General features: G+C 45.5%; 1 protein-coding gene across 2 annotated transcripts in view; it reads right to left on the bottom strand.

Annotated features, from left to right (window-relative positions):
- UBXN2A (UBX domain protein 2A) overlaps positions 1 to 3,197 on the bottom strand; it is a 53,317-nt gene extending 50,120 nt beyond the window's left edge. The window contains exon 1 of one of the 2 annotated variants that reach the window (XM_025354213.1): positions 2,966 to 3,197. The gene's annotated coding sequence lies outside the window, so the exon portion shown is untranslated. The remainder of the gene's footprint in view (positions 1 to 2,965) is intronic. The other variant, XM_025354214.1, reaches the window with a different exon arrangement.
- Positions 3,198 to 15,731: the final 12,534 nt, after the last annotated feature.

Here is a 15,731-nt window from a genome sequence, read left to right as displayed (position 1 = left end):
GAGGCAGAAGTTGCCATGAGCCAATATTGAGTTATTGCACTCCAATCTGGGTGGCAAGAACAAAACTCCATCTCAAATAAATAAATAAATACGACTCCTTTTGAAAATCTTCCATGATTTCTCCAATAGGTATGAATATAAAATTATTAACATGAGAAGAGATCAGTTAGGTACTCTTAAATTTGCAATGCCTTCATTGCCACAACTCTAGTCCCAACCACCATCAACTCTAGGTGGTCTCCTCATTTCCATTCTTGTCCCCATCCAATCCAGTTTCTACACAGTAGTCAGGACGACTTTTTGAAATAAAAAGTTGGCCAGGTAGGGTGGCTCATGCCTGTAATCCCAGCACTTTGGGAGGCCGAGGTGGGCGGATCACTTGAGGTCAGGAGTTCGAGACCAGCTGAAACCCCGTCTCTACCAAAAATACAAAAAATTTAGCCAGGCATGGTGGTGCATGCCTGTAATCCAGCTACTCAGGAGGCTGAAGCAGGAGAATTGCCTGAACCTGGGAGGCAGGGTTGCAGTGAGCAGAGATTGCACCATTGCACTCCTGCCTGAGTGACAATGCGAGACTCCGTCTCAAAAAAAAAAAAAAAAAAAAAAAAAAAAAAAAGAAAAGAAAAGAAAAAGTTGTTTGTAGGACTTATCCTGCTGTAATTTTTTTTTTCTAAGTTAAACCTTTAAATGACTTCCTATTAGTTAGAATAATGTCCAAGTCATTTGGGTAATATTACAGGAGAGTTCATTGTACTGTTTTCTCCCTACATTTGAGTGGTTTGAAAATTTTTCTATAAAAGCTAAAAAAAAAAAAAAAAAAAAAAAAGAAAAAGAAAAAGAAACAGAAAAAGCTGGTCCCAAATCCTTAACATTGCTTAAAAGGCCCTGTATCAGCTGGACGTGGTGCACATCTGTAATCCCAGCACTCCGGGAGGCCAAGGAGGGTGGATCACCAGAGGTCAGGATTTCAAGACCAGTCTCGCAAACATGGTGAAACCCCGTCTCTACTAAAAATACAAAAATTAGCCGGGCATGGTGGCCTGCTATAGTTCCAGCTACTCGGGAGGCTGAGGCAGGAGAATCGCTTGAACCCGGGAGAGGTTGCAGTGAGCAGAGATCATGCCACTGCACTCCACTCTAGCCTGGGCGACAGAGTGAGACTCTGTATCAAAAAAAAAAAAAAAAAAAAAAAGCCCTGCATCATCTCTCTGGCCCTAACCTACTTTATCACAGCACCCTTTTGCTTCCCACACACCAACTGCTGAAGTTCCTGAAATGACCATCTTCCCTAGCCTCCATGCCATCTATTTCCTTTGCCTGAGCCTTTCTTCTCTCCTTTGGGAATCATCTTCCCCTAATTCCTATTTATCCCTAATATCTGAGCTCAAAGATTACTTTCCTAGGAAAACCTTCCCAGCTGGGATAAGTCCCCCTGTTACCTTCTCTCACAAACAACTTACATTCTTTGTTTTAGCCTCTGTCTTGGCTTATTGGCATTTATTTGTGTGACTATTTATTTTATTTTATTTTATTTTTTGAGATGGAGTCCCGCTCTGTCACCCAGGCTGGAGTGCAGTGGCACCATCTCGGCTCACTGCAACCTCCGCCTCTCGGGTTCAAGCGATTCTCCTGCCTTCGTTTTTTTCTGAGTAGCTGGGATTACAGGTGCCCCCCACTACGCCCAGCTAATTTTTGTATTTTTAGTAGAGAGAGATGGGGTTTTACCATGTTGGCCAGGCTGCTCTATAACTCCTGACCTCAGGTGATCCGCCCACCTCAGCCTTTCAAAGTGCTGGGATTACAGGCGTGAGCCATCGCTCAGGGCCCTGATTATTTTCTTAATATTTGTTTTGCCCAACGACACTGTATAGTCTAAAGGCAGAGTCTGTAATTGTCACTATCAAATCCTTAGCACTCAGTACACAGTAGGTACTAAATTTTTTTTGAATGAAAAAATATTAAATCAAGTCTATGCTAATTATTATTATACATTATTAAATTAAAATGCAAGTAAAGCACCCTCCACAGTGCCCAGCTGAAAACAACTGCTCAGTGTGTGTGAGCTTCTTTTAATGCCGCGCTGCAGTCAGCCTCATATCGTTAGTGTGCTTAACCACTCCCTCTTCCCGCACACATTTTTTACACATTTTTGGACTCCGCCAGTGCCTAGCACTAACGTTAGTATTATACAAAGATACTCTTAATTCACTGAATTTAACTGCCTTTTAAATAAATCCGACTTTCAGCATATTTAGACAGAAGACACAACATGAATTTTTAAAGAGTTTCCCCCCTAAAAACAAACTACAACCGGGCAGACTTCATACTACCACATTCTTTTCTGCATTCGCATCAAAACAAATCCGCAGTTTCCTATCTTTACTTATCTCAAATTACGTACATAGGAACCAACGCTGGACTCCACACGAACATTCATCATTGCTGACAAGTAATAAACTTTTTTATTACAGGCAGCGAAAAGGGAAAAAAAAGGCACAAAGAAGAAAATAAGGAAATGTGAAATCAGCGAACAGCAGGCCTTCAAAACATCAGAGAAAGTGAGTTGTGGGAGACGGGTGAAGTCACTAATAGGCATACTTTGTATCACTGGACCGCAATCGTGCAGCGTTCGCCTTTGAAAATAGAAACATTGTGTAGCGCATAACTCCAAGTTTCGGAACGCCCTGCGAGAGAACCGGGAGCTGTGCCTTCAGCTAGCTGGCGAGTCAAGCCGCAGGGGCTCGGGGTCGCTGCTCACCTGGACTGGGCAGGAGCCTGGCCCGGGCTCCGCCGCCCGTGCCACTTCCCGAATCGCAAACGCGCGGCCCTCCGGAGCGAGACTCCCCCGACACCGACGATCCGCGGCGACTCGGCCACAGGCCGCGACCCCTCGGCCCCACTCGGCAGGCGGCCGCCCCGCCCCGCCCTCACCCCGCTGGACGCGGCGCGGCCCCGGGACGCTCACCTCCGGGCACGGCCTCCCGGCCTCGGCCTCACTCAGCTTAGGCACCGCGGGCACCGTTTGGCCGCGGGCTCCGTTTGGCTGGAGCCCTTCAGATTCGGAGCGCCGCCTCCCCAGACCGTCTCAGGTTCCGCGGCCGCGCCGCTGAGATCCCGCCAGCCTCTCCCGGTCTTCTCCAGGCGCCCAAGCGCGCGCCGACGCCGACTCCGCGCAGACCCGAGGAGCGCGCGCGGGCGCGGGGGCGCGCCGAGGGGCGGGGCTTGTCGCGGCCGGGCGCTTCAAGTCCCGGCGGAAACTGCGGTAATGGCGGCCTCCCCTTCCCGCCACGGGCCCGGCGGCTGGCTGCCCCCCTGGACTGGTGAGAAGCAGGCAGCTCGGTGTGTGCTCACCAGAGAACCCAGCGTGTGCTTACCCAGGTACCTCCTCAGACTCTGAAGCCGTGGAGAGACGTCCCTGCATTCTGACAATGTTGAACTTGACCTGAGCCCTGTGGCCCTTAACAGCGACGTTGAAGAAACCCTCACCCACCTTTGTGTTCTTTTCTTTCTTTCTTTTTTTTTTTTTTTTGAGACGAAGTCTCGCTCTTATCCCCCAGGCTGGAGTGCAACGGCGCGATCTTGGCTCACCGCAACCTCCGTCTCCCGGGTTCAAGCGATTGTCGTGCCTCAGCCTCCTGAGTAGCTGGGATTACAGACGCCCGCCACCACGCCTGGCTAATTTTTGTGTTTTTAGTAGAGAAGGGGTTTCACCATGTTGTCCAGGCTGGTCTCGAACTCCTGACCTCAGGTGATCCGCACACCTCGGCCTCCCAAAGTGCTGGGATTACAGGCGTGAGCCACCGCGCCCGGCCGCTTTGTGTTCCTAAACGGACTTACTACACGCACACGCCCTTCCGCATGTGACTTAGTCACGACTCAAGGATGCCCCCGTGGTTAGCTGTGACAAGGTCAGGCCCAGACCCTCTAAATTCCAGTTCTTCGCCTCACAAATGGTTAGCTGACCTGTCTGTACTCACAATGTGGACAAATCCCGGCTGCCTTGACTTGACAGGACTTGAGTGAAGCAGCTCTCCCCGCGGCCTCTCTACACGGTGACCGAGCCTCAGCCGCAGCCAGCGCGCAGCCCTCCTCATCCGAAAATGGACGGACCCCAGGGAAAACATTATCTGTGTAGTCTCATCGCTGCCACCTCCATTCTTCTCCCCACTTCCCCACACCCGGGTCTTTCTAGCCCTGTTCACTCATCTCTGTAAAAGGAAAGTCCTTTTCTGCCTGACCCAGGAGATCGCTGCAGATCTCATGGTTGGAGAGTTCTCCCGGTTGCGGTAGCCTCCCACAACCCCCACTCTCAGTTGCAATAGTTTCTTTCCCTTTTCTTGGATATCTTCTACTGAACTCTCTCCTTACGTATATCCAGATTTGTTTTTTATTTTATAGTCCAGCATTCTCCCTATTGCAACAGTCCTTCTTCCTATTGCAATAGTTCTCCGCCCTTACTGCAATAGTCCTTTTCCCCCCTGTTGCAATAATCCTTTCTGAATAAAGTCTCGGTTTGCCTAAATCGGGATTTATTTGTAAGTCTTTAGCGCTGGGACTCAGATAGAGATTGATTCTCACCTACAGACTCATGCCCTTTCCCCCACCACCACCCCCTTCATCTCCTGTTCAGCAATTTTGGGAGCCCGTGGTAAGTTCAAATCTCACTGCTCCTGAGACCGAGTCTGTTGAAGCATAAGGAGTTAAATTGATCCCTTTGGGCAAAGAGACTTTTCTTTGACCCTTCTGCGAGAGCTCTTCCGATTTTTTGGTCCCAGCACCATTTAATGAAGACAGGATTCTTCCCTTGTCAAAAATCAATTGACCTTGGATGTATAAATTTATTTCTGTACTCTCAATTCGATTCCATTGATTATATATCTTATCTTTATGCTACTACCATACTATTTTGATTACTGTAGCTTTGTAGTGGGTTTTGAAATCAGGAACTACGAGTCTTCCAACTTGCTCTTCTTTTTCAAGATTGTTTTGTCCCTTGCAATTCCATATTAATTTTAGCTCAGCTTTTCCACTGCTGTTAAAAAAAAAAAAAAAAAAAAAGGGAGGGGGGCCACTGGGATTTTGACAGGGATTGCTTTGAAACGGAGGAGTATTGATATCTTTTTTTTTTGAGATGGAGTTTCCCTCTTGTTGCCCACACTGGAGTGCAATGGCACGATCTCAGCTCACTGCAACCTCTGCCTCCCAGGTTCTAGCAATTCGCCTGCCTCAGCCTCCAGAGTAGCTGGGATTACAGATATGCACCACCATGCCCAGCTAATTTTTGTATTTTTAATAGAGACGGGGTTTCACCATGTTGGTCAGGCTGGTCTCAAACTCCCAACCTTAGATGATCTGCCCGCCTCGACTTCCCAAAGTGCTGGGATTACAGGTGTGAGCCACCACACCCGGCTGGAGTATTGATATCTTAGCAATATTAAGTCTTCTACCTGGTGCGATGACTCACGCCTGTAATCTCAGCACTTTGGGAGGCTGAGGCAAACGGATCACGAGATCAGGAATTCGAGACCAGCCTGACCAACATGGTGAAACCCTATCTCTACTGAAAATACAAAAAAATTAGCTGGGCATGGTGGTGCGTGCCTGTAATCCCAGCTACTCAGGAGGCTGAGGCAGGAGAATCACTTGAACTTGGGAGGCAGATGTTGCAGTGAGCCAAGATAGCACCACTGCACTTCAGCCTGGGCCGCAAAGTGAGACCCCAACTCAAAAAATATACATAATATATTATATATAATATATATATATAAATAAAGTCTTCAAATCCTTAAGCATGAATATTTTTCCATTTACAGTCATGTGCCACATAACATTTTGGTCCATGACTTACAGCATATATGATGGTGGTCACATACGATTATAAGGCCATATTTTTACTGTAACTTTTCTGTATTTAGATACACAAAAACCATCGTGTTACAATTGTCTACAGTATTCAATACAGTAACATGCTGTCCAGGTTTGTAGCCCGGGAGCAAGGCTATGCCATGTTGCCTAGATGTGTAGTACACTATACCATCCAGGTTTGTGTAAGTGCACTCTGTGATGTTCACACAACAACAAAATCACTTACACGACACATTTCTCAGAAAGTACTCCCATCGTTAAGCAATACATGACCATACTTAGACCTTCTTTAATTTCTTTCAGCAGTGTTTTATAGTTTTCCATGTACAAGTCTCATACCTCTTTGGTTAAATATATTTCAAAGTATTTTATTGTTTTTAATGCTATTGTAAAAGGAGTTTATTTCCTTTTTAGATTTTTTTATCGCCAGTATTTGGAAATACCACTGATTTTGTGTATTGACCTTATATCTAACAACTTTGTTGAATTCATTTATTAGCTCTAATCATTTGCTAGAGATGGGGTCTCCTTATGTTACCCAGGTTAATATCGAACTCCTGGGCTCAAGTGATCCTTCCACCACAGTGTCCTGAGTAGCTAGAACCACAGATGTGTGCCACCATGCCCAACCAATTAAAAAAAAATTTTTTTTTGGCTGGGTGCGGTGGCTCACGCCTGTAATCCCAACACTTTGGGAGGCCAAGACGGGCGGATCACGAGGTCAGGAGATCGAGACCATCCTGGCTAACACGGTGAAACCCCATCTCTACTAAAAATACAAAAAAAATTAGCCGGGCGCGGTGGCGGGCGCCTGTAGTCCCAGCTATCCGGGAGGCTGAAGCAGGAGAATGGCGTGAACCTGGCAAGCGGAGCTTGCAGTGAGTGGAGATCGCGCCACTGCACTCCAGCCTGGGCGACAGAGCGAGACTCCGTCTCAAAAAAAAAAAAAAAAAAAAAAAAAAAAAAAAAAATTTTTTTTTTTGTAGAGATGGACTTTCACTGTGTTGCCCAGGCTGGTCTCAAACCCCTGGCCTCAAACTATCCTCCTGCTTGGGCTTCCCAAAGCACTGGGATTACAGGTGTGAGATACCACACTTGGCCTCAGTTTTCTTTCTTTCTTTCTAATGTGGATGCCTTTTATTTCTTTTTGTTATCTAACTGATCTACCTAGAACTTCCAGTATAATGTTGAATAGAAATGAAGAGGCTGGGTGTGGTGGCTTACACCTGTAATCTCAGCACTTTGGGAGGCTGAGTCAGGAGAATTACTTGAGCCCAGGAATTTGAGACCAACCTGGGGCAGCATAGTGAGACTCCGTTACTAGACTTACTTTTTTTTTTTTTTTTTAAAAGAAATGATGGGCCGGGCGCGGTGGCTCAAGCCTGTAATCACAGCACTTTGGGAGGCCGAGACGGGCGGATCACGAGGTCAGGAGATCGAGACCATCCTGGCTAACACAGTGAAACCCCGTCTCTACTAAAAAATACAAAAAACTAGCCAGGCGAGGTGGCGGGCGCCTGTAGTCCCAGCTACACGCGAGGCTGAGGCAGGAGAATGGCGTGAACCCGGGAGGCAGAGCTTGCAGTGAGCTGAGATCCGGCCACTGCACTCCAGCCTGGGCGACAGAACGAGACTCCGTCTCAAAAAAAAAAAAAAAAAAAAGAAATGATGAGGCCAGGCAAGGTGGCTCACGCCTTTAATCCCAGGCCTTTGGGAGGCTTAGGCAGGTGAATCACTTGAGGCCAGGAGTTTGAGACCAGCCTGGCCAACATGGTGAAACCCCGTCTCTACTAAAAATACAAAAATTAGCCAGGCATGGTGGCAGGCACCTGTAATCCCATCTACTCAGGAGGCTGAGGCAGGAGAATTGCTTGAACCCGGGCAGCGGAGGTTGCAGTGAGCCGACATCACGCCACTGCACTCTAGTCTGGATGACAGAGCAAGACTCCGTCTCAAAAAATGATGAGTGGGTTTCTTTGTCTTGTTTCTAATTTTAGAGAAAAAGCTTTCAGTCTTTCACCATTGAGTATGATGTTAGCTATATGTTTTTCTTTTTCTTTTTCTTTTTTTTTTCTTTGAGACAGAGCCTCGCTCCATCCCTGCAGCCCATGGTAACCTCTATTCTACTTTCTTTTTCTTAATTTTTTTTTTTTTGAGATGGGATTTTCACCAGGTTGCCCAGGCCAGTCTCAGTCTCAGACTCCTGGACTCAAAGCAATCCTCCCACCTTGGCCTCCCAAAGTCCTATGATTACAGGTCTCAGCTACCACGCACAGCCTATTCTACTTTCTGTCTCTATGAATTTGCCCATTCTAGATACCTCATATACATGGACTCCTACAATATTTGTTCTTTTGTGTCTGGCTTATTTCACTTAGCATAATTATTTTCAAGTTCATCCATGTTATAGCATATGTCAGTATTATCATTCCCATTTATGGTTGAATAAGATTCCATTGTATGTACATATGACATTTTGCTTATCCACTCGTATGTTGATGGCCATTTGGGTTGCTTCCGCCTTTCTGCTATCTTGAATAATGCTGGTATGGACTTTAGTATACAAGTATCTGACTCCTTACTTTCAATTTTTAAAAATTTTTGTTTTATTGTGGTAAGAATATTTATTTATTCATTTAATTTTTGAGACAGCCTCCCTCTGTTGCCCAGGCTGGAGTGCAGTGGTGAAATCTTGGCTCACTGCAACCTCCCCCTCCTGGGTTCAAGTGATTCTTTCACCTCAGCTTTTCTGAGTAGCTGGGATTAAAGGTGCCCCCCGACCATGCTCAGCTAATTTTTGTATTTTGAGTAGAGATGGGTTTTGCCATGTTGACCAGGCTGGTCTTGAACTCCTGACCTCTGGCGATCCACTCACCTTCGCTTCCCAAAGTGCTGGGATTACAGGTGTGAGCCACCGCGCCTGGCCCTTTCAATTTTTTTTTGAGTATATACCTAGAAGTAGAATATGGTATTTCTGTGTTTAACTTTTCAAGGAACAGTCATATTGTTTTCCAAATGGCAGCACCATCTTACATTCCTACCAGCAATGTACCAGTGTTCCAATTTCTCTACATCCTCCCAACACTTGTTATTGTGTGTGTGTGTGTGTATGTGTATGTGTGTTTATAACCACCCCGCCCTAATGAGTATGAAGTGTATCTCACTGTGGTTTTGATTTGCATTTCCCTGCTGACTAGTGATGTTGAGTATCTTTTCATGTGCCTATTGGCTATTTGTATATTTTCTTTGGAGAAATGCCTATTTAACTCCTTGCAAATTTTCAAATAGTTTTTTTGTTGTTGTTGTTGAGTTACAGGAGTTTTTGGGTTTTAAAAAATATATATTATGGATAGTAATCCCTTATCAGATATGTGATTTGCGAATCTTTCCTCTGATCCTGTGAATTGTCTTTTCACTCTGGGGTCAGTATCCTTTGATACACAAAAGTTTAAAATTTCTGTCAAATTAATTTATTCTTGTTTTGCCTGTACTTTTGGTGTCATATCCAAGAAATTATTGCCAAATCCAATGTCATGAAGAGTTCTCTGTTTTTTTCTAAGCATTTTATAGCTTTAGCTCTGACATTTAGGTGTTTGCTCCATTTTGGTTTTTGTTGTTGTTGTTGTTGTTTTGAGACAGAGTTTTGCTTTGTTGCTCGGGCTGGGCTGGAGTGCAGTGGCACCATCTCAGCTCACTGCAACCTCTGCCTCCCAGGTTCAAGCGGTTCTCCTGCCTCAGCCTCCCAAGTAGCTGGTATTACAGGTATGCACTGCCACACCCAGCTAATTTTTGTATTTTTAGCAGAGACAGGGTTTCACCATGTTGGCCAGGCTGGTCTTGAACTCCTGACCTTAGGTGATCTGCCCACCTTGGGCTCCCAAAGTGCTGGGATTACAGGCATGAGCTACCACACCCAGCCTTGTTTTTCTATTCTCTATTTATCTCCACTCTATTCTTTATTTCCTTCTGTTGGCTTGGGTTTAGTTTGCTCTTTTTCTAATTTCTTTCTCTATTGACTTTTTAGTTAGAAGTGCAAACACTCAAACAGGACTGTAAGCTCCTTAAAGGTACAGACTGAGTAATTTGTTTATTAGATACTTTCCAAAGTACTTTTCACAGTAGCTATTTCACAGGTACATAATAGAGTTCAGTGAATGCTTTTTGAATTGACATAGAAGGATGATGGGTGGTACTCAGCAATCTGCTCCTCATCCTGCATCCTCTTTACCAATTGGTAGCCCTGCCAACCATCCAGTTCAGGACAGAAACCAAGTGAGCATCTTTGAGCATTTCCTTCCCTTGAGATGAATATCTAGGTCAGCACTGTCCAGTAGAACTTTCTGTGATGATGGAACTCTTTCTGCATCATCCAACACATTGGCTACTAGCAACATTTGCTTATTGGATATTTGAAATGTGGTAGTGTAACTGAGGAAATGAATTTGTTTTTTTTTTTTGTTTTTTTTTTTGAGACGGAGTCTTACTCCATCGCCCAGGCTGGAGTGCAGTGGTGCGATCTTGGCTCACTGCAAGCTCTGCCTCCCAGGTTCACGCCATTCTCCTGCCTCAGCCTCTCGAGTAGCTGGGACTACAGGCGCCCGCCACCATGCCCGGCTAATTTTTTGTATTTTTAGTAGAGATGGGGTTTTACCGTGTTAGCCAGGATGGTGTCGGTCTCCTGACCTCGTGATCTGCTCGCCTCGGCCTCCCAAAGTGCTGGGATTACAGGTATGAGCCACTGTGCCTGGCTGGAAATGAATTTTTAATTTTTGAAATTTAAATAACTACCTGTGCTAGTAATCACACTGAACAGTGCACAATTCTAATGTAAACAATTTTTTTTTTTTTAAACACAGAGTCTTGTTCTGTTGCCTAGGCTGGAGTCCAGTGGTGTGATCTTGGCTCACTGGAACCTCCACCTCCCCCATTCAAGCGATTCTCTTGCCTCAGCCTTCTGAGTAGCTGGGATTACAGGCGCGCACCACCACACCCAGCTAATTTTTGTATTTTTAGTAGAGCCAGGGTTTCACCATGTTAGCTAGGCTGGTCTCAATCTCCTGACCTCAGGTGATCTGCCCCTCTCGGCCTCCCTAAGTGCTGGGATTACAGGCATGAGCCATCACTCCTGGCCTAATGTCAACAGTTCTGATTTTGCCTCTTGATTTCAAGTGTTTCTCAAATGTTTCATGGATCTTAAAGATGCAGTCCCATGGATTGCATCCTACACCTCCCAAATCAGGACCATCTCTTCACTGATGGCCTCCCTATAGACTTGCAGTGTGTCACTTTAGCTCCATTGGAAGTACAGCTTTTTTTTTTTTTTTTTTTTTTCTCTTTTGAGACAGGGTCTTGCCCTGCTGCCAAGGCTGGAGTGCAGTGGAGTGACCAAGGCTCACTACAGCCTCAGACTCCTGGGCCCAAATGATCCTCCTGCCTCAGCCTCCTGAGTGGCTGGGACTACAGGTACTTACATCATGCCCAACTAATTTATGGCTCTTGCTTTGGTGTCATGTTTAAGAATACTTTATTGTTTTTATTATTTATTTATTTATTTATTTGAGACGGAGTTTTACTCTTGTTGCCCAGGCTGGAGTGCAATGGCACGATCTCAGCTCACCGCAACCTCTGCCTCCTGGGTTTAAGTGATTCTTCTGCTTCAGCCTTCCGAGTAGCTGGGATTATAGGCATGCACCACTAGGCCCAGCTAATTTTGTGTTTTTAGTAGAGACGGGGTTTCTACATGTTGGTCAGGCTGGTCTTGAACTCCTGACCTCAGGTGATCCGCCTGCCTCAGCCTCCCAAAGTGCTGGGATTACAGGCGTGAGCCCCCACGCTTGGCCTATTCTTTTTCTTTTTATAAGATCTATTTCATTCTTTTAAAATTTGTTTTGTCACTTTTTGCTCATTAGTTCTTTTTAATCTCTCCTTTATTTTTTAATTTAATTTTATTTTGAGATGGAGTCTCGCTCTGTCACTCAGGCTGGAGGGCAGTGATGGGATCTTGGTTCCCTGCAACCTCCACCTCCTGAGTTCAAGCAATTCTCCTGCCTCAGCCTCCTGAGTAGCTGGGACTACAGGCATGTGCCACCATGCCCAGCTAATTTTTTTGTATTTGTAGTAGAGACGGGGTTTCACTGTTAGCCAGGATAGTCTCTATCTCCTGACCTTGTGATCCACCTGCCTTGGCCTCCCAAAGTGCTGGGATTACAGGCGTGAGCCACCACGCCCAGCCATTTCTCCTTTATTTAATTTTAAATTATTATGGTTACATAACAGGTTTTTTTTTTTTTTTTTTTCCAGTCAGGGTTTCCCTCTGTCTCTCAGGCTGGAGTGCAGTGGCACTATCATGGCTCACTGCAGCCTCTACCTCTCAGGCTCATGATCCTCCTACCTCAGCCTCCTGAGTAGCTGGGAATACAGACATGCACCACCATGCCTGGCTAATTGTTTTTTTAAGTTTTTGTAGAGCCAGGGTCTTACTATGTTGCCCAGGCTGGTCTTGAACTCCTGGGCTCAAGTGATCTTCCTACTTCAGCCTCCCAAGTGCTGGGATTACAGGTGTGAGCCAGTGTGTCCAGCCTAGCTGTTTGTATTTAGGGAGCACATGTGATATTTTTATACAAACATACAATGTGTAATGATCAAATCAAGGTAATTAGGATATCCATCACCTTAAGTCTTGGTTCTTTGTATTAGTAATATTCCAAACCCACTCTTTTATTTTGAAATATACAGTAAGTTATTGTGTATTAATACATGTTATTGCATATTAATAATAATTATATCTAGTGCTCAGTAGTACTAGATATAATTCCTTCCATCCTCTTTATTTATATTACTTATCTGAATATAAATCTGTGGGTCTCATTCTGTTGTCTGTTTTTTTTGCTGGCTGTCATGATGATTCTTTTGTGATTTTCTGTTTTTACTGTGAATCATATTCATGGGACTTTATTTTTGTGCCTTCTGTTGAAGGTATATTCTGTCTGAGATGATTTATGTTTGCTTCTGCTTTATGCTTAGGATCACTGTTGACTCAAATCTATTTAACCTGAATTATTGTTGTGAGGATCTTCATACCTAGCCTTGGTGAATTCGGGCTGTAAACCTGTTGATCAGTGTGTCGTTATTAATTTTCAAGGGACCCCCACCCCCACACCCTGCCCCCTCACTCCCCACTCTTAGTGTCAGTGTTGGGAAAGGTGGGCAGTCCTCCTGGAGATGAGTGATGGGAAGGCTGGTGGGTTTATTTCTAATTTACTCATACTTAGCTATATCCTTATTATAGCAGGATTTGGTAGGATGATTGCATTAGATTCCATATATTTAGCAGATTTTAGGCCTTACTACTGTCTTTTGTATTTCTTCCCCCCCACCCCCGAGGTGGAGTCTTGCTCTGTCACCCAGGCTAGAGTGCAGTGGCATATTCTCAGCTCACTGCAACCTCCACCTCCAGGGTTCAATCAGTTCTTCTGCCTCAGCCTCCTGTGTAGCTGGGACTACAGGTGCCCGCCACCACGCCTCGCTAATTTTTGTATTTTTAGTAGAGATGGGGTTTCACCATGTTGGCAGGCTGGTCTCGAACTCCTGACCTCTTGATCCGCCTGCCTCAGCCTCCTAAAGTTCTGGGATTACAGGCATGAGCTACCACACCTGGCCTGCTTTTTTTTTTTGAGGCAGAGTCTCGCTCTGTCATCCAGGCTGGAGTGCAATGGCGTGATCTCGGCTCACTGCAACCTCTGCCTCCCGGGTTCAAGTGATTCTCCTGCCTCAGCCTCCTGAGTAGCTGGGATTACAGTCGCCTGCCATAATGCCTGGCTAATTTTTGTATTTGTAGTAGAGACGGGGTTTCACTATGTTGGTCAGGCTGGTCTCGAAATCCTGACCTCATGATCCACCCACCTCAGCCTCCCAAAGTGCTGGGATTACAGGCGTGAGCCACTGTGCCCGGCCTTGCATTTCTTAAAGCAGAGAAAATAGGTCAAATTCTCTGGGGTTGAGCAAATGCATTGGAAATGAAAGCTGTCTTCAGAGCCTTGCTTACTTGTCCTGGGTTCCTGCTGTGACTTAGCTTTTGATCTGAGCATTTCTTAGTATCTTGCCACCTCTTGCATGTACTGCAGGGTTTTTTTTTAAAGTTCAAAAAATATTTAACCAGCGTTTTAGTTATTTCCTCTAGTATGTACTGTAGAAAACAGGCAACTCTTCCATATCTCTTTTCTTTTCTTAATTTTCTTTCTGAGACAGGGTCTCACTCTGTTGCCTAGGTTGGAGTGCAGTGGTGAGGTCTTGGCTTACTGCAGCCTCCACCTTTCGGGTTCAAGTGATTCTCATGCCTTAGCCTCCTGAGTATCTGGGATTACATTATAGGTTATGCACCACCATGCCCAGCTCATTTTTGTATTTTTAGTAGAGATGGGGTTTCGCCATGTTGGCCAGGCTGACCTTGAACTCCTGGCATCAAGTGATCTGCCTGCCTTGGCCTCCCAAAGTGCTGGGGTTACAGGCAAGAGCCACTGCGCCCAGCTCCCCTTTTTTTTGAGATGCAATCTCACTCTGTCGCCCAGGCTGGAGTGCAGTGGTGTGATCTTGGCTCATTGCAATCTGAGGCAATTCCTTGCCTTAGTCTCCAGAGTAGCTGAGATTACAGGTGCCCACCACCAAACCCAGCTAATTTTTTTTGTATTTTTAGTAGACAGGGTTTCACCATCTTGGCCAGGTTGGTCTTGAACTCCTGATCTCATGATCCACCTGCCTCAACCTCCCAAAGTGCTGGAATTACAGGCGTGAGCCACTGCGCCTGGCCTCGTTTTTTAAAAAATTTTATTTTAATTTATAGAGATGGGGTCTCACTATGTTGCCCAGCCTAGTCTTGAAATCCTGAGCTCAGGAGATTCTCCTACCTCAGCCTCCCTAAATTCTGGGATTACAGGCATGAGCCACTGCAACCAGCCCTTTTTCTTTCTTTTTAAATTTTATTTTAATTTATAGAGATGGGGTCTCACTATGTTGCCCAGGCTGGTCTTTAACGCCTGAGCTCAAGCCATCCTCCCACCTCAGCCTCCCAAAGTGCTAGGATTTATAGGCCTGAGTCACCTTGCTTGGCCATATGTTTTTCAAGTCTTTCCTTCTTTTGTCTACAATTTTGGGGTTCAACACATATCTCGGGGTTCATTATCTCTCAGAGGTTTTCCCTAAAATCCCTGCTGGAATTAATGGCCTCTGCCTCATTCTTATCACATTGTATTGCAGTTTACTGGTTTCTTCCCTATCTTATTCATTCCCTCTATGTCTGTGTGTTCTTTGAGGATTTTTTTTTTTTTTTTTTTTTTGAGACGGAGTCTCGCTCTGTTGTCCAGGCTGGAGTGCAGTGAGGCTATCTTAGCTCACAGCAAGCTCTTGACTCCTGATCTTGGTCTTGAACTCCCGATCTCATGATCCGCCCGCCTCGGCCTCCCAAAGTGCTGGGATTACAGGCGTGAGCCACTGCGCCCGCCTCTTTGAGAATGTTTAAATGTTCTTGATTTTTAAAAATCTGTGTATTTCCTGGCCTAGCAGAGTACCTAATACCAGTTGGATTTATTTATTTACTTACATATTTTCTAGAGACAGGGTCTCACTATGTTGCCCAGGCTGGTCTCAAACTCCTAGGCTCAAGCTTAGTTGGATTTAAAATTAACTTTTGTTACCTCCAGGCGCAGTGGCTCACGCCTGTAATCCCAGCACTTTGGGAGGCGGAGGCAGCCAGATCACGAGGTCAGGAGATAAGACCATCCTGGCAAACACAGTGAAACCCCATCTCTACTAAAAACTACAAAAAATTAGCCGGGCGTGGTGGCACACGCCTGTAGCCCCAGCTACTTGGG

The sequence above is a fragment of the Theropithecus gelada genome, chromosome 13, assembly GCF_003255815.1.
Source record: "Theropithecus gelada isolate Dixy chromosome 13, Tgel_1.0, whole genome shotgun sequence".
Lineage (NCBI taxonomy): Eukaryota > Metazoa > Chordata > Mammalia > Primates > Cercopithecidae > Theropithecus > Theropithecus gelada.
The sequence above is the reverse complement of the archived record's forward strand: the minus strand, read 5'-3'. Positions and strand labels throughout refer to the sequence as shown.